This window comes from Sminthopsis crassicaudata, chromosome 1, assembly GCF_048593235.1.
Source record: "Sminthopsis crassicaudata isolate SCR6 chromosome 1, ASM4859323v1, whole genome shotgun sequence".
NCBI lineage: Eukaryota > Metazoa > Chordata > Mammalia > Dasyuromorphia > Dasyuridae > Sminthopsis > Sminthopsis crassicaudata.
In genome coordinates, this window is record NC_133617.1 from 74,210,229 (window position 1) to 74,234,536 (window position 24,308).

Genomic DNA, 24,308 nt, shown 5'->3' on the forward strand with positions numbered 1-24,308 from the left:
GGGAAAGCAGATAGTTTGTAGTGTCTCCCTATGGTACCCACAATGTCTGAATTTCTGGAGCAACCTCTAGCTTTTGAATGTGTATCCTAATTTTTTAGAGAATGATATGAGGTCATTGATCTAACTAATGTGTTCTTTCTCTTCCAGGCACATGCCTGCACTAAGGGGAGAAATAGATCTGAAATAGCTACAGAGTTGCTGTGCCTTTAAAAGTCACCAGGTAGCACTCTAATATTCAAAAACATCAGCTCTTTTTTCATTGAAGTGGACTAGTCAGCCCTTGTAGTTCCTATATCTTTACCAGTCTTTTCCTTCTATTGCTTCCCCAGATTTGTATCTAACCTATGGGCATGCCTGAATTTCCATAATTTTCACAATTCATAACTCATTTGTACTACATCTTAGTTGGTCCTTGGTCTATTTTTCAGTTCTTAGTATGTATAAGACTATTTAAGCTAAATCTAGGTTAAGTATGTTTATTAAAACAAATAGGCTGTGACACTACATAGTTTGAGAAAAAGAGACTCTAAAAATTCCATGCCAACTTTTTTTCTCTGTCTCTTTTTCTTTCTCTCTCCGTCAGCAGAAATAATCAAATTAAAAGATTATAGAAAAGGTGGTTTCTTAGCTCTCTGCACTTACCGACCCTTCTCTGTCTCTTAATCCTGTAATCTCCTCAAACTGCCAGTTATAGGGGAAGTCACTGCTTGATAATGATGTAATATAAGATAAGACTGGAAAGGAGAAGGGGGGAAGTTTTTTCAGATTAAGGAAGGTCTTGTATACCAGGCAGAGGAGTTTGAATGGTACTCAGCAGGCAATTGGAAGTCACTGAATATTTATGAATGGAAGGGTGATATGACCAGATCTATGCCTATAGGAAGGATCGATCGAAGGAATAGTGGAAAAACTATTGCAGCAATTTTAGTCATTGGTATTGAGGGCTTAAATTAGGATGATAGTGTGAACAGAGCAGAAGGAAGGGATATGAGAGATTCTGTGGATTTGATAGGATTTGGTAACTGCTGAAATATGAGAAGTAAAGGAGAAAGAAGAGATTACCTTTAAGGATACAAACTTGGGAGACCCAATGAATAGTGCTGCCATAAAGAACAGGTTCAGGAAGAAAGATAATGAATTCAATTTTGGACATAAAGAAGATATCAGACAATTGTATATAGCATGAAGGGGACAGAGTAGAGAGTGGAGGAAGAAAGATGTGTTAGGAGATTATGTCAATAGTTTATGAAGGTAGCAATGATGATTCAATTTAATTTATTTCAACAAATAGGTATTAAAGACATTTTTGAGCACTGAACCTACAATTTCTTAAGTATTTACTATGGCAATGCACTGTGGTAGCATACAAAAAGATTAAAAAAAATTCTACCCTTAAGGAACTTCCATTCTACTGAACTAGTGGAAATAGAAAATAGGGCATACATAAGAGATGCTGTAGAGACTCATAGGATTTGGTGAACAATGGGATATTAATAGTGTAGGAGACAAGACAGTCATAGGTAACACTAAAGTATCACATATGGGAGACTAGATAAATGGTGATGTCATAGACCAGTTAGGGTTATTATTGTAATAGCAAAATCAAAAGGATAGGCAGGTATTGATAAGGTGAACCAAGGAACTATAGAAATATGATGTAGTCTTACTCCTAAAGGGAGAAAAAGGAACAGCAAAAATCAGAGCCACTAGCATCAGCCCACTTATAGGATCAGAAGAAATGTGCAAAAAAGGAGGAAGAGTGCTTAGAAAAATGGGTTGACAACCTTGAGATGTCCATAAAACCAAGGGAAGAGAATATCCAGAAGGGGTATTCAAGTGGTCAGCAGTTAGTGACTAAAACTCAGGGACAGTGATTTTTGAACAAAAGACCATTTAATTTGGCAATTAGGAAGTTTTGGAGGCTGTGGCAAGAGAGAAGTGGTCAGTAGAGTGATGGGAAGAAGAGTCAAATTTTAAAGAGTTGAACAAAGAGAATTAGTGGCAAGGGCATGGGAAAATTAAGTATAAAGGATTTTCCAAGAAATTTGGAGAGGAGCAGAAGGGAGTAGAAGAGTCAAGGGAACTTTTTAAGGGGATTGAAGAGATGTAAGCATGTTTATGAACAGATGACAAGGAGCCTGAAAGAAAGAGACTGAAGATGCATGAAAAAGATAGTTCCTAAAGCAGGCAATATAATAGCCAGAGAAGGCTGGAAAGAATGGAAACAGAGACATAGGTAGAAGGATTATTTGTCTTTTCTGAGAAATAGAATTTTGAAGAAAGGGAGAGAGAATAGACAAATGTGTAGAAGAATTAATGATACTCCAGTCAATCATTTAAATAATTAATAATAATAATAATATATACATGTATATATATAATAGCAAGTTATTCCCAAATAACATTGAGAATTTTGAAGCTGCTACCTCTTCAATGTGAAGCTTACTGATCATTTAAGAATCAGAACTTTTCAGATCATAATCACTATTCACCTATTTGCTACAACATCTATTGGACAAGGTCTAATCTCTTCAGACCAATGATGAACAGCATTTATTAAGCACCCACTTAAGTATTTATCAAGCAACTTAAGCACACCTACTGTGGGTCAGGCATTATATTAGACACTGGGCACACAAAGACAAAAATACTACATACAGTCCCTGCACTTTAAAATTCTATGGGAGTGGGGTGGGAAACAGAATTTACAATGTGCACAGAAATATATATTAAAAACAAAATAAATTTATTTTTGGGAATGGTCTCAATTTTCTTCATGAAGTAGGAAATGAAATAATTTCCTTTAAATGATTTGGGGGAATTTAAATTGAAGTTGGGGCATGAGGAGAAGTAAAATATCTTTGTACAGTTGTGAAGGATGAGATCCGATGTTGGTTTGAAAAGATTACAGACTGCCAATGTGGGATTTCTTCATTTTTTTGGGGGGGGTCAAGACCTAAAATTTCTTTAGTTTGTAGGAACTTTTGTGAAGACTTACTCCTCCACTAATGAGAATCTCCAAAAGTTTTTCAGCTTATAGAGTTCTACAAGGTTGACAATTAAACTTGCTGGAAGTCATGTTATTAGGAGGTCTGCTTGCTGTCCACTCACTGGACAACATTGCCTTTCTCTTCCAACGTTAGTTCTAATTGTTAAGAATTGTTTCTTTAAGCAGAGTTCAAAATTTCCCCTGCAATACCTACTTGTGGATTCTTGCCCTGTTCTTTGGGGTTAAATAAATATTGACAAAATTCTGTTATTTGCATAGGACTGTGCTGGGCAGGCAGAAAATGCAACAGCTGTTCAAAATCTATTGGGGAAGACAATGTCATCAAAGATTAAGGTAGTAAAATATAGGATACAAGGAAAAATCTGACAAAATAACCAGGTTTCTGTGCAGTATGTATGTTGCCTCTCAATTGAGGCTTTTTATTATGTATTTGGAATCAAAGAAATCCACATCATTTTTTTTTTTTTTGGTGTATTTTCTCCAGACATATTCAGCATCTCTGGAGCAGAAGAGAAATCAGGGAAGAGAGTTTCTAAAGGATAAGAAGAAGCAGATTGGGAACAATGGGAGTTTCCTCAAGCAAACTGGATAGGATTGGGTTCTAAATTTCATGAGGGTTTGCTTCCATGCCTCATCTTCCTTCAGTATTTCCTTCAGTGCTTTGCCCAAAGATAGACACACAATAAATGTTTATTGAAAAAAATTCATTCTCCTTTAAGTTTTTCATTTCATTTACTCCAGCTTGTTGACCTTCCATGGACTCTACATGAAGAATCCCCTCAATGCATTGATAATACCCTGATTGCTCCATCCTACGTTCTACTGCAATCATTTAACTTTAGTAGTCTATTTCATTGACTACATTCAGTCTTCTCAATAGCAACTTCTCTGTTGAGTTATTCCACTTCATTTTTTCCTGCTCCATCTCATCCATTACAGGTTATCTACTCTACCACATATATGTGTTAGCCCTGCATGCTATCATGGTCACTCATTCTTATCTATTCTTCACTGCCTACTCTGCTTCATTCAGACCACTTCTTCCTCTCAAGCATGTCTATTCTACTTAACTGTCATGGCATAGTATAAAGTATATTTTGGAGTCAAAAGCTTTGGGCTGAAATCCCACCTCTATCACTTGGCCATCACTTAAGTTCATTGTGCCTCAGTTTTCCCATCTGTAAAATGAATGGGGTTGGACTAAATTATATCTGCCATCTCTTTTAGTTCTAAAAATAGCAACAATAGCAAGTATTTATAGAGCATTTTGAGGATTTCAAAGTATTATCTCATTTGATTTTCACATCACCTTTTCTGGGGGAGATACATGCCATTTTATTCTCACTTTACAGATGAGAAAACTAAAGCAGACACAAGTTAAATGAGTTGCCTGGAGTCAACAAAACTTTTTTTTTTTTAATTTTTATTTTATTTTATAACATTTTTTTGACAGTACATATGCATGGGTAATTTTTTACAACATTATTCCTTGCACTTACTTCTATTCAGATTTTTTCCCTTCCTCTCCCAACCCCCTCCCCCAGATGGCAAGCAGTCTTATATATGTTAAATATATTACAGTATATTCTAGATACAATATATGTGTGTAGAACTTAATTTTTTGTTGCACAGGAAGAATTGGATTCAGAAGGTAAAAATAATAGTTTACATTCATTTCCCAGTGTTCCTTTTCTGGATGTAGCTGGTTCTGTCCATCATTAATCAATTGGAATTGGATTAGCTCTTCTCTATGTTGAAGAAATCCCCTTCCATCAGCATACATCCTCGTACAGTATCATTGTTGAAGTGTATAATGATCTTCTGGTTCTGCTCGTTTCACTCAGCATCAGTTGATGTAAGTCTCTCCAAGCCTCTCTGTATTTCTCCTGTTGGTCATTTCTTATAGAACAATAATATTCCATAACATTCATATACCATAGTTTACCCAACCATTCTCCAATTGATGGACATCCATTCATCTTCCAGCTTCTAGCCACTATGAAAAGGGCTGCCACAAACATTTTGGCACATACAGGTCCCTTTCCCTTCTTTAGTAGTTCCTTGGGGTATAAGCCCAGTAGTAGTATGGCTGGGTCAAAGGGTATGCACATTTTGATAACTTTTTGGGCATAGTTCCAGATAGAGTCAACAAAACTAATAAGTATTTAAGGAAGACATGAATATGTCTCTCTGCCTATTGGTTCAATGTCCAATCTATTGTACCAGATGGCTGCTCTAAATTTTGTAGCTGAACATTTTATGAACCATTTTACTCTACTGTGACAACCCCAGTTGATAATGATCTCTCCTTCCTCTCCATACAAACATAGTGTAGACATTTCATCTGGCCCATGGTTACCTGAGAATCCAGAATAGCTATTGCACCTGTGATCCCTGATGCTGCTGCCCCTGAAGAACCAGTGCCCAAGAATCTAGTTTCCTTAGGGTTTTAGGATGTAGAGAAAGAGAGATGACTAGATTGAGGTAAAGCAAGGATAGCTAAGAATAGAAAGACCAGACCTCCCCTTCTAATCTGTGTTGGGTTAGACTGTATAACTATGGTGTTCTTCTCAAGAAGCTGATCTATGCTTCATGTGATGTAATATAGATTCTAGGGGAGACAACAATAATTTTAAGGTCCCCTGACCTTAGGGAGCTTCTGTTCTAATAATCTGTCAGTGATTCTAAATCTTCTGTCTTTGGAATATGTGATCCTGAGGCCCTCTGATCCAAGAATGCTATTGTTCTGTCAATGATAGTAAAAATCTTCTGACCTAGGAATATAATATTTTTTTCCCTTAAACTTTAGGGAAGATATATTAATGATCCCTAGACTTTCTAACAGTAGGATGCTATTGTTCTAACAATCTTGTCTGTCAATGTATCTAACGTCTTTTGGCCTTAGGAGAATTCTAGATCTGCTGGCCAGTGATAATCAAATTCCAGAGACCACGCCTCACTCAATTCTACCTCTGGATCATAAAATTAGCATATCAATAATATGAACTGGATAAATTTGTCTCCTTGCTCCAGGTTCCTTGCTGAATCTTCTGAACTTTTGCTATTTCAATTGGGGTTACAATTACAATAAACTTTGCCCTTTGACTTGGATATGGGTTCAAGCCTTCAAATTCTTTTGAGATACCTTGTGACACAGGCCCCTTTTGGGGGCCCTTCTCAACCTCAACACAAGCATTCCCATACATCAGGATTCTTGTTGCAGACTGTATTAAAACCAAAGGTGATTTTTTGAACACCAGTAGGGCTAGAAGTTAGTCCTGCGGGCAGAGTTATTTTGAGTTAGCTTCTTTCTCTCGTCCAAGTTTACATCTGTTTGCTTCATGCTCCACCCCTTCCTAGGCCAGGGTGGGGGATGGGCAGACCACACTGCTTTCAGCTGCCTATTTAGAAACACTTCCCTCTGGGCAGAATTCCTTTTTACACAGACGTTATCAGCCCTGGACCACAGTTGCAGACTCCATCCTTCCTAGAGAATCCTGCCAGACTCAGCAGCATGTCTGCCAGAACCCTTCCCACTCTTGCTAGGATCTACCTCCTGAGGGTGCTCCTCTCCATTCTTCCAGGTATCTGTCCTGTTCTCACTGCTTCTTTCCTTTTCCTCACCCTCTCTACAGGACTGCTGCTCTAATTAGCTTCTAGATACCTCTATCCCTAACTCATCCCTGTCCTCTTTTCTCTGGTGGTAAGAGCCATGAAGTTTAGCTTCTTCTTCTTCTAATTGTTTGGCTTCTCCCAGGTAGCCTCAGTTGGAATTAGAATTTCTAATTTGCATCCAGTTCTCTCTGCCTCGCTCTCTAAGCTCCCCTTTCCAAGGAGCTTTTGTGTAGGGCTTACTGTCTTTGGTATGTCCTCTGCAGATTCCCAAGCCCAGGTGCGGCTAGTGGAGACAGGAGGTAAGGTGATACATGAAGGCCAGTCTGTGACCCTGACCTGCAGGGCCTCTGGCTTTAACTTCAAGGATTATGCCATGTCTTGGCACTGGAGCTCAACTGAGAGTGATATGGAGCTTGTGGCCAGCATCAGCCACCATACTGGCAGTAGCAAAGTGTACAGCCCCAGGATTCAATGCAGGGCTTCTATCACTAGGAACAATGTGGACAAAACTGTCTCTCTGAACTTGAGCCGGCTTCAAAGGGAAGACTCAGGAAAATACTACTGTACCCGACTCACTCTGCTAAGGTCCAGGCAGAGACCTTAACACAAACCTGGGATTAGAGCCCCAGATGATGCTTCTGGGCTGTGTGGTATGTTCATGGGGAAAGGGAGAAATAAGTTCTCCACATGTGTATTTGTAAGCATTCAGAGAAGGGAAGAGAAAGGCTCTCTCTCTCTCTCTGTCTTTCTCTCTCTCTTTTTCTGTGCATATGTACATGTATATATAAGGAAAGGAAGAAATAGATTTAGAGTCAGGGTTTGCCCCCCAGTTTTCACTGTTCCTCTCTATGTTTGTAACTTCAGGCACTGCTTCAATCTTTGGACTTTTTTACCCTTCCTCATGGTACCAGCATGGTCACATCCCCTTCTAGGGTCACACAAACCCTGCTTGGGCTGATTTCTGAGAACACAATCAGTGACTAGGAGCAGATAGAAGTCAGGCTGAAATCCTGTGAGAGCCCATCCTTGGAACCATGCACCTGCTTCTGGGATTGGCTCAACTATGGGGCCAAGTAGGAGGAGCAAGTCCTTACATTTTGGGGAAGCTCTCAGCCTGGAAAGACTCTGGGCTCTGAGAAGCTCAAAGAAACTCAGAAAGAATTGTTTGGTTCTTGTCCTCAGGAAGCCTTTCCCACACGATTACCTTGTGAGTTAAGAGGTGCAAATAGAAATTATTTGTTCATTTTGCTGATGAGAAAACTTGGTTCATATGAAGGAAGAGATCTGCCTGGAGTTACCAAGCTTAAGCAGTGGAGACTCAAGTTTGCTCCTGAATCTCCTGTCTTATGCTCCTTCCACTATGCCTTGGGTCCCTTAGACCAGCTCCAGACAGTGCACTGATCATTTGTTGGCATGTAAGATCTCAGGAATTCTCCTTTTTGAGTTTTTTCAACCTCTGATTTGGATTTGGGAAAGGGAAAGGCTCCAAAATCCAGCCTTCTTTCTATTTGTATTATAATGTTGTTGCCATCAAATCCCTTTGGAGCTTTCTGCTTCAGAACTTGGACAGCTCTGCAATTCAGCATGCTGTGTAAAGTTCAGATGAAGGGGAATACACATAGCAAGGAAGAGCCCAAGGAGAGAAGCCCATGAACACTGGACCCCTCTGGATGTGTCTTTCCATGGCATCTAGGTTCCATGAGGCTATTCTATCCATCACTTATCCTTCTGCTAAGGACTGTCACATTCTGCATGTGCCACATGATTACAGGCAATCACTAAATATCATCAATGAAAATTGCTCTTGCTCCTCCCAGTTTTTCTGTTAGCTTCAGGAAACAGTGGTATGGAAGACAGGTTGGTGCCTTCTTCAGTCGTTGATAGCAGCTGCTGTTTTCTTGATCCCAAAGCCCAGCTCTGTTGTCTTCCTACCATACTACCTCTTATGGTAGTACTTATGGACCAGGGATTTAAAAAAATTCCCTTTGGTGATGGGAGGGAAAGGGAAACGACATTTCTTCTAACCCTTGAAAAATAGAAAAGGACAAAAAAGGGATTTAAATAAGAATTGAATGAGAAAAAGCTCCCAGAGAGATCAGACATCAAGCCAACATCCCTAAGACCTAGGTTATACTTTACTTCCTGCTCACAAATCTGCAGCAGTTCCTATAGGATAAAGATCAAATCCCATGGTTCAGCTTTGAAAAGTCCTCCTTTTGAGATTTACATGAACTGATTCTAACTTAAGGAAGTTGTATTATACCAAAATATAGAGATGAGCTGAGAAATATTAATTTTTAATCAGATATTTTATTTAAGTCGACTTACCACACGGGATTAGCATCCAGATCATGTGTTGGTGAACAAAAAGAACATGGGGCTTTTGATAGGGTTGACAGAGACCAGAAAACAGGTTAGTCTGCTTCCTTATCTGACATCTTTGCAACTATTGTTAAAGAAATACATCAAAGACAAGGTCAGGGAGACAGTGGTCTTACATGAGATTTCCATTGCCATTCTTATGCCAAGGAAAGTTTTGACAGAAAAGGAGACAAGGGTCATTTTAGGTGTGTAAAAAGGGTTTAGGATTGCTGGGTCATTTTAAGTTCTCAAACTCAATATTCCTGGAGGAGTTGGGGCTGTGGTTTATAATACAGGTTTTATCATTTCCTAGTTCTTTTTAGGGGAATTCAAATCATTGAATCAACATCATCCTCCAAATAATTTAGAGGTGGCAGTACCATAATTTTCATTGATTCAGCCTGAGACCGGATAACTTAAACAAGACTAGAAAAGATGCAGGGACCTATGTTGAAGCAAGGAGAAGGAGAAACAGTGGTCCCACAAGAGATGAGATCAAAGTGATTAGACATGTGGAGGAAATAAAAAGGGTCTGGTACCAGATCATTCCCTGACCCTGTTCCATTGACATGGATTCAAGATTCTTACAGACAAAAGCCAGACTCTCTGATAATCCCAGAGTTGTTAGCATAAAAATAACAGGCCTCTTCCCAAGGCAGTATAGAAGCTTTAAGGAACAGTAGGTCCAGGAGTTTTACCTGCTTCTTAAGCTCAAGGAAATAGAGTGTTCTAGATAGCCCTGGTCAAGATCCACCCATGCATTTAGCTCACAAGTGGATGAAGGCCATAGTGCCAATGGCAGCAGAGCCCAGCAGGCCCAACCCCACCAAAATGGGGATGATGAAAACTGGTCCTTCTTGAGCCAATGAGTCAGTGGCCCTGTATGGGAGAACTCTCACCCTTCTTTTCGAGGGAGTAGTAAGTTTCTAAGAAAGACAGAGACTAGAATGCACAAAGGGTGTTGGTGTAACAGAAAGGCCTGAGCCGACACATATTTAGTGAGACCATTGAGACAGGCTAACCAAGCTCCCAACAAAGAGACAAAGAAGCACAGGGACCCAGATGAAGGGGTAGCCACAGTCTTCACAGAATTGTAGACTGAGACATAGGGAGAGGAACCAGGTAAAGAGGATGACACTAGGCAGTTACCAGAATCCTGGATATTTCCCATGGTCAAGCTGAGCTGATCCCAGGAACAAGAGTCAGGAATCAAAGGCAGGGCTATTCCTAAATAATAGAGGGAAAGAAGGTGGTAAAGGTTTGGATATCTTGGACAAATGAGTGGGAACAGGGAGTCTGGAGAGGGGCAGGGAGTGCTAGTAAGTCCATCTTCCACCTCTCCTCTAGCTGCTGTCTCTTCAATCTAATCCCTAGGTGAGTTGTCTGGTTGTAATGTTCTTTTTCTCTAAAATATAATCATTCTCTGGGAGCAGGTTTCTTGGGGAGCTTCTGGAGGCAGCCTTAGTTCAGTTCAGTTCCAATAATCACCAAATGCAGTCAGGAGTTAAAGTCCAGATCCTTTATTATCTCCTTTCGAAATAGCCTGGTTAGCTTTCTTAGAGGCCTATCTCTCTCCTTGGTTCCAAAAGCTCCCTCCAAATGTCTTTGAATCCAAAGGTTTTTCCTTCAGCCTCCAGCCAACTTAAAGGTGGAAAAATGGAATGAATCAGACTCCACCTCCAAGAGTGTGGGATTGTGGGTTTCTGTGTTGTGAATCTCTCGAAAGTCAATCCTAGTTCTGAATCTCCTGGAAGTCCATGAGCAGGCTTTTCCTTTAGACTTGTGAATCTCCCCACTGAATCGAATCTCTTCATCATGGGCTTGTCCTTTTATATGCCCTCTAAAGGTATGAAGTCAAAGGTGTGAAGTCTAATGTGTGAACCACAGAGAGAACTCCTTTAAAGGTGTGAACTAAGTACATAAGTACATAAGTACCTTGTTTCAAGTTCTGGCCCATAACATCTTCTTGTAGGATCAGATCAATCATACTGAATTAGATAATTATTGTCTCTATTCATTCCAGTGACTTAGCACCTTGTAGGAATCCTAACAGTCTGGTGAAAGTGTTTTGCCCACTCTTTCAAGTGCTTCTGGGATGAGGATCCTCTCATCTGGGAAAAGCCACCAACTTTCCTGGTCCCTTATCCCCACTTTTGTTTTGACTAAAGAATAATCAGAAGAGAAGCAGACAGAGCTACAAGGGTCAAGTAGCCATCTCACATATAAGGCCTGAAAGTGAATTAAGGTTCCTAAAAATAACACACTAGTACAGTACGGGTTTTATGCTATGGTACTTATTTAAAGATCCCTCAAATAATTACATGTTTTGAAGGGAATATTGTGTTCAATTAAATAATGCAGATACATTCTATAATTTGACAAGCACCAAACTGAATTGTTAGTGGTGCATCCTCTTTCAGCAACATTTACCCAAATTTTTCATCCTAAGTCCTAAATGCATTGTAATAAGGAACTCACTCAAAATTTGGTGTCCATTTATTAACTAGTTCCAGTTCCTTCCAAATCAATGGGGCCCAAAGTCCATTAGGGGCAGGGGTGATGGTCTCATCTTCTGAAACTACTTCCTGCTGAGAATAGGTGCAGAGCTGAATCATCCTACAGGATCCCATTTTGGGGGTTGTATGCTGGAACTGAGTGAAGCATCCCAATGGGTTGATCCAGGTCCTTGAAAATGGTCAATACAGTTGAACTTGATCAAAATCTAGAATAAAAACAAATCCTACAAATAGAGGTTAGAATAAATACTCTGAGATAGAAATACTGGTCCACAAGGACAGCTACATGCTTTGCATGTAAGGAAACATATTTGTGTTATAGGAGAGACAAATGTTAAAAATGTGTCAGCTGTAGTCTCAATAAACAATAATATAATGGTTAGATCTCACAGACAATTGTATTAATTGTTCTTATGTTATTTTAGAAACCTTTAAGGGCCTTATTACCTATAGACATATATCTGGTAACTGATAGATGACTAGGCTAAATACTCATTCCCCTAATTATTTAGGATATAATGACTTTTATGTCAGATTGGAAACAGCAAGGTATTACATAATTGAATTGTATTAGTGATTTCTATTGGCTATTTGTTCTGATTAGAAATCTTCTATAGGAGGAAAAAAGCAGGGAAATAGCTATAATATAATGTAATCAGTCAAAACTGATTCTTCAGGCCCTCAATCTGAGAACACATACAGGATACAGGATACAGGATAAAGCAGCATCATTTCAGGTAATTTTTCCAATTTAGTAACAATTCCAGACTCAGAAATAATCAGGTGGTTTTTTATTCAAAAGAACACCACTGGCGAAGGATCCCATTTCCACAGAGGCCAGGGTTGTTTTTAGATTTGCCCAGATACTAACTTTTACTCAGTCTCACATTCTTTTGAATAGTTTGTGACATATTATCTTCAGATGGCAGATTACCAGCTTGATGATCTATCAGGCAATCATTCATTCAAAACTTTAAATAATATCAACTACAGTCCCAAGAGATTTTATCTCCACTAGCAAATCTAATTTATCAAAGCTTCAGGTGAATCTAGCTTTCAAGGATCACATATCCTAAATAGGTATTGACTATGACCTTATATTGATAAGGGTAGGAGATTCATCCTAGGAAGTTCACAGCTTATCTTTCATATCTAAGTAGATGGTTTTACAAATCATTTTGCTTTTTAAAATGCTCAATACATAAAAAATTCTTAATTGCAGATGATCTATAGTAGAAACATGTTCAAAAGGACAAAGGGAAAACTATTATCCTCACTCAGCATCACTTCAAATAATGAGTACACCTTTAAGATGAGTCAATATAAATCAATTAAAATTCATACTGAATATAAAATATCCTAATTTCACATAAAAGAACTTCATTAAAATTAACATTAATAATTTCTTCATTCTAAAAAATGATTTAGGATTCTAATTTGGTAATCCTTGTAAATAAATATTAAATAGTTTGATGAAGATAGATGGACACCTTGGTAGAAATAATAATTTTCAGAGACTTTGTAGTTCTAATAGACTTTTTTTTTTCTGAGGCAATTGGGGTTAAGTGACTTGGCCAGGGTCGCACAGTTAGGAAATGTTAAGTGTCTGAGACCATATTTGAACTCAGGTCCTCCTGACTTCAGGGCTAGCTCTCTATCCACTTAGCTGCCCCTCTAACAAACTCTTAAAAGTTTAAGCAATGAAGTCTTTGATAGCATCAAAATGACCTTGACTTAAAGCAACCTTAAAAAATAAGAAGCAGTCAGACCCAGGGGGAGGAGGGTGAGTTAAATCTTCATCTTTCTAAGCTGACAGATTTTTCATTTTCCCCTTCTTTATTTGTGAAAGGAAGAGATGAGTCTCAGTTAGCCAAAGGTTTGCATAAGCTGCTTCCTCTGGATTTAGAGGATCTTTCCCATTCATATATACACATAATCCTAGCCTGAAGTCTTCTCTCCTCAATGTGCTGCAGCAAAGAGGCTCTGACCTTCTCCCTTAGCCCTCCAATCTTTGCCTCTGATTACCTCATCACAACACATTCAGCAAGCACCAATCATGAGAAGAGCCATCACATCACCATATGTTTATAGAACCATTATCACACCTTGAGTAGGTAATTAGCCTTAAGTGCTCTGCTGTCTTAGATTCAAATACACCTTTTCAGAGTTCCAGCCCTCTATAGGAACTGATCAAAAATCCCCTATCTATTAATTGTGGACTTTGGCCTATGACTGGTTATTGTACTTCTAGTCTATGTAAGATAAAAACAAAACAAAAAAAAAACTAGTCTTAAAAATAAAAATGAAACTATTGAGAGTCACTGAAGCTTCTTGAGCAGGGTAGTGAATTGGTTAGCCTTGTGCTTTAGGAAGATTCCTTTGACAGCTATGTGGAGGATAGATTTGAGAGGGGAAAACAAAAACAGGTAGACAAATTATGAAGCTGTGTCAATTGTTCATATAATAAGATATAAATTGGAATGGTAATGGCCTCTTTGTATGCAGAGAAAGAGACAGGAGAGATATTATAGAGGTGGAATTAATAAGATGTGGTCTTTAATTATGGGGAATGGGAGAAAAGCAAAGGTCAAGGATGACTGAGACAATTAGGAAGCATAGGGGATAGAATACTGCACTTGGAGTGAGAAAGATCTGGGTTCAAATTCTGTATTTATTATCAGTTATGTGAACTGGACAAGGCACTTAATGGAAATCATACTAGCATTTGCCTGCAAGAATTGTTTTTGTGCATCAACTAAGACAATATTTGTAAAATGCTTTGCTAGACCTAATATCAATTCTGCCTATTACTATTATTATAATTATTACTACTAATATTATTATTATATGTAATAATAGTATTATTACTATTATTTCTGTTGGATCTCTGCATCTTCTACCAATATGTTATAATATGTAACATTAAAAAGAGGACTAGTTGTTATGCCACAGTCTCCTTGAGCTGTTCTTCCTCAGTTTCCCTGCACTAGTTTCCCCATATTGTCCGGACTGATTTTCCCTGAATTGTTCTATCTCAGTTTCCTTAACTGTTCTGACTCAATCCCCTTAAGTTGTAAACCCCTCTCTGGTTCATTAAAACTGAGGACCATTTGCTCTAAGGTTATAAATTGTCAATGGGAGATGAGGAGCATATCAGATATCCTGGCTCCTAGCTCCTGCCTTCAAAGAATTTATGACATTGTCCCTCTAAAATATTCGAAGAGATAAGACCATCCCCAAACTTCAATTGATATCCTTACTTCTGTTTATTCAAACATTCTAACTCTGGCTTTCAGTAAGACTTTATTGCCTCTCCCCATCCTGACAGAACCAAAAGGTTCTGTAAAAACTTTTTCCTGCTATTCTTTTCTTTATTTGAAAGATATAAAAAGGTTTGGCATTATCCCATTTGTGACTGGATACTTTGAGATGAGAGTCCTGTCCAGTCAATTAAATTCTCCAATTAATAAAATATTAAAAACTCTCTAATCTCTATCTTGCCTCAGTTTCTCCGGCATTACATTTTGGAGGCCCCAGTGAGATAATAGAGACTGTGGCATAACAATGGAAGGAGGTGGGAGGCATAGAAGAAGAAAATTTTCAGACATAAGGTTTTGTAAAGGTGAATGTTGAAAATTATTTTTGCATGTATTTGGTAAAATAAAAAAAAAAAAAAACTATTAAAACAACTGAAAAAATGAACCCAAACATATGGAGATACTATAGGGACTAGAGAAAACTGGGGCTCATCTTTAGAGAAGGTACTGAAGAAGTTAAAAAAAAATCCTCTCCTACCCCAGAGAGTAATGTCAAATTGTTCCCTGCTTCCAAAGAATTTATAGAACTCAAAAACCACTTTAAAAATCAAATGAGACAGATTATGAAAAACTTTAAAAAAAGAAACAATCCAAGAAAAAACAAAATGACTATGAAGAGAAAGTCAACCAATTTGAAAAGAGATTGGGAATCTTAAAGAAGAAAATGACTCTTTGAAAATTAGATTTGGGCAAAGAAAGGCTATTGAAGTTATAAAAGACCAATAAATAATACAACAAAATATAAGGAATGAAAAATAGAAGAGAATATAAGACATTTCATAAGAAAAATAAAGCATATCTGGAAAACAGATTAAGAATAGGAAACAAAAATAATTGGGCCACCTGAAAGCTATGATCCAAAAAAAAAAATAGAAAGAAAAGGTAGAAACAACAATACAAGAAATAATTGAAGAAAATTGTCCTGAAGTGATAGAACAATAGGGGAGTTAATTATTTAATATTAACAATAGATGAAAGTAGACACAAATAATACAACATTATTATTATAATATAAAATAACATATTATTAATATGAAATATAAAATGATTATTGTAAACATATCTATGCTTAACTTTTTAACTACTTAGGGGAGATGGGGAGGAGGAAGAAAGGGAAAAAAGAATAAAAAATGCACAGCAGAGAACACAAGAAAACCTACTAGGGAACAATGAAAAGACAAGCAGTTTTGAATTCTATGTGTTTTATTATTATTTATGCTTTCTTGAAACATTAATTTATTGTTACATATTTTGATTTCTCTTGTATGTTCTGCTATGCACATGGCATTTTTTTCTTTTTCTATTTTTCCTTTTTCCTTTCACTTTTCTATATTTTTCTATTTAAGTTTTAAAATAAAAAGTGGAAAAAATATTTGATAAGAATATTGCAATATGATTGGTTGATTTTTGTAAAAAGAGTCTGCAGCTGCTTATGTGTGTCTCTATTAAACTAGGGTTGAAGAATCTGTCTCTTTCCCAAAATTCTCCTGCCAATCCCTTAGTGTTGACTTACATTCTTTCTATCAAGTAGGAGATTTTTATGTAAAATGCTCCACTCTTGAAACCCCAGTTGTGGGTACCATAAGAGGTTTAGACCAAATGGTCTTTAAGGTCTCTACTTCTTTCAATTCTATGATGTAAACTCATCACTGAATTCTAAAAATATTTATGTGTGTCTTCTTTTAGTCTCTGTGCAGTTTTGTCAGTCAGAACTATTCCCAGGGTTTATGTTGAGCCATGTGTCACTGTGAGTCAAGATTGGAAGGCACAACAATATAACCTCCAGAATATGTGGAGCAAAAACCCTCAGCAAGTTGGAGTGGGGTGCTTGTGGAAAAGTGGCACTATTCATTCACAAACGTACTTTTGTCCCTTTTGCCTCCATAAGTCCATAAGAGGGATATTCTTGAACTTAGGATCATCCTTATAGAGAAATTAAGACAACAGGGGAGGCTGTATGAGAGACAATAAATTTGAGTCCTGAGGCTAGCCTAGTATGAGGTCCTGGTTTTCTTTCTCCCTTGTCTCTGATCAAAGTTCTTTGGAAAAACCCATTTCTGATTTTAGCCACTAGAAAAGGAAAAACCTTCACGTATTTGAAGGATGACCACATAGAAAATAAATTAGATGTCTGTGTCTTTTCCTGACGAGACAAGCTCGGACAAGTAAATGAGCAGAAGCAAAAAAGATGGATAAAAACTAGAAAAACTCTTAGCTCTCCATGCTGCCCCAAAGTGGAGTGGGCTGCTTCATGAAGTGATAGTTTTCCTTGCAATGAAGTTCTTCCAGCAAAAGCTTCGTAATTTCCATGTTGCAGTTGTTTCAAACAGTACTCCTGTTAGGGCATGGATTAAATGAAGTGGTTTCTGATACTCCTTCTAACTTGGATATACTGTGGGTTAAGAAGCCCACCATTATTTGGATTAGCACATTTGGGACATGAGGCAATAAAGGTGTCTCCAGGTGATCATAATATCCCTTAATTCCTGGTCTTTAGTGGCTATTCTATACATTTCAAAATCTCAATGACTTGATCAGAAATGCCATTGAAAGAAGAAGTGACAACAGTCACCTGGGTATCTGGTCATTGTCAGTATCATGCCATTCATCCAGTGACTAAGAACTCTGGTTCACCTAAATTTAGCCATTTACCTAGATTAGTCAGGGAGCCAGCATGCATTCATGCGTAGGTGCTGGAGTGCTAGCATCTTTTGAGAAAAACAGCTTAGACACAAACAGCTTCATCCTCTCCTGTTTCCTTCCCTCAATTTTGAATTTAGAGACATCTCCACACAACTCCCATATCATTTGCTCTTTCGCTTCTTAAAAAATGGATACTTAATGATAAGAGGCAATTGGATAGCATATCAGAATGGTAGACTTGAAGTCAGGAAGTCCTGAGTTCAAATTCTACTTCAGACACATTAGCTATGTGACCTCAGGAAATTCACTTAATTTTCCTTAGCCTCAGTTTCCTCATTTTCCTCATCTGTAAAATGGGAATCATAATAGCACCTATTTCATAGAGCTGTAGAGATCAAATAAGACGACGTATGCAACATGCTTTGTAACTCTTAAAGTGTTATATAAATGTTCAAAAAGATTATGACAACAACTTGTGATCTCTTCTGTGATAGTGAATTGAAATTCTTCCATGTCGCTTATGATTCTTTGCATGTTATTCCATTTATGTTTGACAAAGGATCTACAAAAAATACAGGAAGGAGTGTGTGTGTGTGTGTGTGTGTGTGTGTGTGTGTATGTATGTGCACATGTATATGGCTTGGGGATTATTAAAGGTCACTTTAAAGATCACATGAAAGAATTATTAAAGATCACTAAAGCTTAAGACACTGAAAGACTTCAGAGGATAGTGGAGTCCTCAAGTCCTCAAGATTCTTTAAGAATTAATTTCCCTTGACTTTATACCAAGACCCAATTTAAGTGCTTATTTTGTGCACGTTGCTGCTAGTGTTAAGGATAGAAAAATAAAAATAAATAATTTGAATTTTCAAGAATTTTGTACTTGAGATAGGGAAATCTAATTTTATTGCTAGTGACATTAAATATAAAGATTTTTGGGAAAAGTAATATTTTTACTAAAACAGAAATATATAGAGAATTTATGACCTCCATTAACCATACTTATGGCCAATACCAGGAATCACTCACAGATCCTTGATTCCTAGAAATTATGCTGAAACTACCTATCTCCACTTGGTGGCAGAATTTTTTTTTGAGTAGGGATAGAGAATTATAGCACCCAGGGGAGAAGCAATAAATTTTAGATATATTGAGCTCAGTAAGAGAGCATGGATTCCTGAAGGATATGGGTTGAGGGGAGTGGAGTGGGCTATTATATGAGTGAATGGTAGGCAAGAAATTTGGTCCATCCCTGCTTATAGAGCTTATGTCTATTCATGATCTAGGTTTCCAAGGTGGGGTCCCTTGATGGGTCTCGTACCCTGCATCTTGTTTCTAACTTAGACCTGTCACTTGGTTCCCATAGAAAACCTCCTAGGTAATTTTGGACCGCAGCTACCAGTGAACTCTATAGGAGGTTGGGCAACTTAGAACCCTCTGGAGGTCTATATGAGTGAGAGCCAGCCAGAAGGATGCTATAATATAAAGAACCCATTGATGCAATAATAGTTAATATTTATATATTGTTGAGAACAATGCTAAGCACTTTGCAATTTTTATCTTTTCTGATTATTACAACCAATGTGAGTAGTAGATATTGTTATCCCCATTGAGGCAAACAGAGGTTAGCTGATTTGTGCAGGGTCACACAGCTAGTAAGAGTCTGAGGCAGGATTTAAACTCAGGTGTTCCTGAGGCCAGACCTTTGTACTTGTCACCTAGTTGTCATGATATCAATGTTGAACACCCAAGAAACCATATCCCCAGATGGAATGATTATCAGTCCCATAGAAATATCTTCATGGAACTCTATTTTAAATCTTTGGGCTAGTCAGATGATGCCCATGCATTAAATACTGCATTGATTTCTGTCTAATCAAATTGAAAAATATTGGCCCTTGTTAACCAATGACTCTTGAACAATTAAAGAATGAACACTGTCCCTGTCCCTCAAGGAGTTCAAGCTGAGGCTGAATGACTGACACTATCAGAGAATGACAGAATTTGAGAGTTGGAAAGTATTTGCTCAGGTGGGGATAAGGGGGCATAGATTCTGATCTCTGATGGTTTTGTTAGTTGGTCTGGTGTGAGAAAGGGACATTGATATCATACTTTGAGGGATGAAATCTGTGAAGCTGTCAGAGAGATGCCGATGGACCAAATCAGTTCTTAGGATCAGACATTATGTGCAGCAGGCAGGACCTCAGAAATCATCACTGGGCTATCCTGAACCTCTTTTGGTGTCTTTAGCACCACATCTTCAAAGTTACTTTCTGAAACTGATAAAATCATCAACAGAAAATGCAACAGCTTCCTGGAGAGGCTAATGTCTGAGACATACACCTGCAGATCCAATCTTAAGTCATGGCAACCAAAGCCATATTTTGGTTACATTCCACTAAAACTCCAATTTTTTTTCAGACAAACTTCCATTTAACCATGCTTTACTCACTGTGCACTTTTTGAAACTACAAAGTTTATATATGCCACTATTGAATTTCATCACCTTAGACTTAGTACAGCTATCTAATTTATCAAGATCTTATTGAATTTTATATTATCTAATATGCCTCTATTTATTTTTTAATAAATAGTTTGAATTTTTTTTATCAAATATTTTGTCAGATGCAGTGGCACTTACTATTACTAATTACTAATACTAGCTATTAAGACAGTTTTGTAGTATAGAGAATAGAGCATACTAGTAGTATGAACTTGGGAAATTCGCATAATCTATTTTATCATCTGTAAAAAAATGGGAATGATAATGGGCCTATCCCACAAGATTGTGGGAGAGTGAGGCACAATATGTACACAAAAATGTTAAAGGGCTCAAAATAGAATAGGCCCTCTCCTGGAGGAATGTAGCTGATGTTTTTGGTGTCTTGAATGGTTATATGAGCTGTTATATCTGTGAAAGCCACCATGTGGCACTCAAAGCTTGCTATATCTACTTACAAGTTGTTAACTTCCTGCTCTAGTGCCAAGCAGTGTCCTAAACACTGGTGAGAAAAAGAAAACCCCAAACCAATATGTGCTTTCAAGAAGATCATAGTCTAATGGAGAATACATTATATGGAAGACATGAAAGACATTGTGTACAAATGAGTGAAGATCAGACAAAATGTTTTGTCTAAAGAATAATTCAAAGGTTTGTTTGGCTGAACTACAGAGTGTGTGATGAAGGGGGTGTGCACATTATGGGCTAGAAAGGCAGATTGGAGTCAGATTATGAAGACTTTAAACACTAAACAGAGTAGTTTTATCTATACACAATAAGGAGCTACAGAAGTTTATTGACAAGAAGAGTGACATGATGAGATCTCCATTACAAGAAATCACTTTGGCAGCTATATGGAGAATGCACTGAAGAGGCTAGAGACTTGAGGCAGGGAGACCACTTAGGAGGTCATTGCAATAGCCTAGGTAAGAGGTGATAATGGCCTGAACTAGGGTCAAGGCCACATGATTAGAGGGAATGGATGGACGCTAAAGATGTAACAGTGTTAGAACTGCCAAGACTTAGTAGCTGATTGTTTGATCCACTCATAATGAGTGGAGTGAAGTAGAATAAAAAATTGAAGGTGCCTCTAAGGTTGTAAACTTAGATAACTAGAAGGATAGTGATGTCCTTAACACATATAGTTATAGCAGGGTTGGCTACAGCTGCCCTGTCTGTTTCTAATCTGTTACATATGCTCACATGGACACTTTGAAGATACTAAACCCTCTCATGTGTGATTCAGAACTGAAGAGTCTTGAATGTTTTAGATGTGACAAAGCAATCCTTTATTAGTCATTTAGCAGAAGTACTGTTAACTCAATAGATCTTTAGAAAGAAGTCACCCATCTTCAATTCCCTCTTCCTGTCTACAGTCTGAAGATTCTATCAGTACTACTCAAATCTATCCCTGGATTGATTGAAGGAGAAGGCTGACAGTGAGAACAGGGGGATGCACCTCTGACTACCTCTTCTGCTTTATGGCTGTTGTTGGCTGTTTTTTTTTTTTGCCTGATCACAGGTGATGCTGAACAGTGATCCTGAGATAGATTGTGTCAAAATCTTGAAGCCAAGTCCACAAATTTGAGATATTGGAGATTCTGAGTCGATTGCTCAGAGTCTGGCAGAAGAAGTTTTTGAATCAGAGAAGACTACTGAGGAGAAGAGAATAAGTCTAAGCTTGGCTTGCCAGATAGATCATCTATCTTGAAGGAAATTCCTTGAGGTTATATGCCTATTTAGTAGTCTTGTGAAATGCATCATGTTCTGATGTTTAAGCTTTTAACTTCCCAGGAAAGCATAAATGCAAATATAAGTCATTGATTATTTAAGTCTTTTCAGCATGTGCTTGTGTGAGCTTTTTGTATCAAACATTTCTTTTAAGTCTTCAAAGGAAATCCCTGTTCCAAAGTGTTTTCATGCTGTACCTTGAATACCTTTCTATTCTTCCCCTTGAGGAATTATTAGTCACTAGCCAACTTAGAGCTAATAATGAAGTATTTACATAGCACTTTAAAAATTTTAAATGATCTGAGAATTCTAGATGAAAAATTGGAAAAGAAATGAGAGCTATGGAAGAAAGGATTGGAAAGGGAAATAACAGTTTGGCACAAGAGATAAAAGGAACAAGCAACAAAATCACTGAATATTACAATAAGACAAATAGGAGCCAAATGACTTCATGAAACAGTAAGAAATATTTTTAAAAATTGAAAAAGCAATAAGACAAGAAAATATAAGATATCTCATAAATGTAAAAAATGTCAAAATGACTGATAAAAACAGATTGCAAAGAAATGAGTCATTGGACTATCTGAATTCCATGACCCAAAATGAACTTAGACCCAAGAAATCTTAAAAGAAAATAGCTCAAATTTCTTAAAATCTGAGGGCAGAGGATAAATAGAATCACTATTCATTTATCAACAGAATCTCTAACCCCCCATAGAAATTTCTGAGAATATAATTGCTATAATTCAGTTTCCAAAGACTACTGCATGTCTAGAAAGAATTCAAGTTCCAAAGAGCCAAATAATCAGATTCATATGTGATTTAATAACAGCTACTATAAAGGAGTAGAGAACTTGGAATATAATATTACACAAAGCAAATAATATAGTGGCTTATAAATAAAAAGAACTTACCAAAATTTAGTAAAATGTTGCAGGGGGAAAAAAGACTAATAATGAAATAGATAGTTTCCAAGTATTCCTGATGAAAATATCAGAGTTCTGTAACCTTGAATTTCAAACACAGAATATCAAAAGAACACATAACAAGGTAAACATGAATGAATAATGATAGAGTGCTAAATAAGTATTAAATTGTTTATATTGTAATGTTAGAAGAATTTTTTTTAGATTATAATCTAAAGCAGTTTATTTTCTTATTTTAATATATGGCTCAGATATATGCATGGGTAATTTTACAGCATTGACAATTGCCAAACCTTTTGTTCCAATTTTTCCCCTCCTTCCACCCACTCCCTCCCTCAGATGGCAGGTTGACCAATACATGTTAAATATGTTAAAGTATAAATTAAATAAAATATATGTACAAAAAGAATCAGACTTTGAAATAGTGTTCAATTAGCCTGTGAAGGAAATAAAAAATGCAGGTGGACAAAAATAGAGGGATTGGGAATTCTATGTAGTGATTCATAGTTGTCTCCCAGAGTTCTTTTGCTGGGTGTAGCTGGTTCAATTCATTACTATTCTATTGGAACTGGTTTGGTTCATCTCATTGTTGAAGAGGGCCATGTCCATTGGAATTGATCATCATATAGTATTATTGTTGAAGTATATAATGATCTCCTGCTCATTTCACTCAGTTCATGTTAAGTCTCTCTAGGCCTTCCTGAAATCATCCTGTTCGTCATTTCTTACAGGATAATAATATTCCATAACATTGATATACCACAATTTATTCAGCCATTCTCCAATTGAGGGGCATCCATTCAGTTTCCAGTTTCTGGTCACTACAAAGAGGGCTGCCACAAATATTCTTGCACATACAAGTCCCTTTCCCTTCTTTAAAATCTCTTTAGGATATAAACCCAGTAGTAGCACTGATGGATCAAAGAGTATGCACAGTTTGGTAACTTTTTGAGCATAGTTCCAAATTGCTCTCCAGAATGGCTGGATTCTTTCACAACTCCACCAACAATGTATCAGTGTCCCTGTTTTCCCACATCCCCTCCAACATTGCACATTATCTTTCCCTGTCATTTTAGCCAATCTGACAGGTATGTAGTGGTATCTCAGAGTTGTCTTAATTTGTATTTCTCTGATTAATAATGACTTGGAGCATCTTTTAAGATTTTAGCATCAATATTCATTAGGGAGATTGGTCTATAATTTTTTTTCTCTGTTTTCAGCCTACCTGGTTTAGGTATCAGTACCATGTCTGTGTCATAAAAGGAATTTGGTAGGACTCCTTCAATCTCTATTTTTTCAAATAGTTTATATAGCATTGGAGTGAGTTGTTCTATAAATGTTTGGTAGAATTCACATGTAAATCCATCTGGTCCTGGGGATTTTTTCTTAGGGAGTTGGTTAATAGCTTGTTCTATTTCTTTTTCTGAAATGGGACTATTTAGACTATTTACTTCTTCCTCTGTTAATCTGGGCAAGCTATATTTTGAAGGTATACTTCCATTTCATTTAAGTTATTGAATTTATTGGCATAAAGTTGGGCAAAGTAGCTCCTAACTATTGTTCTAATTTCCTCTTCATTAGTGGTGAGTTTTCCCTTTTCATTTTTAAGACTATAAATTTGCTTTTCCTCTTTCCTTTTTTAAATCAGATTTACTAAGGGTTTATCTATTTTGTTGGTTTTATCATAGA

At 37.2% G+C, this 24,308-nt stretch overlaps 1 pseudogene; it reads left to right on the forward strand.

The window, feature by feature from the left end:
* The first annotated feature begins 6,524 nt into the window (after positions 1–6,524).
* LOC141546922 (uncharacterized) overlaps positions 6,525–24,308 on the forward strand; it is a 35,999-nt pseudogene continuing 18,215 nt past the window's right edge.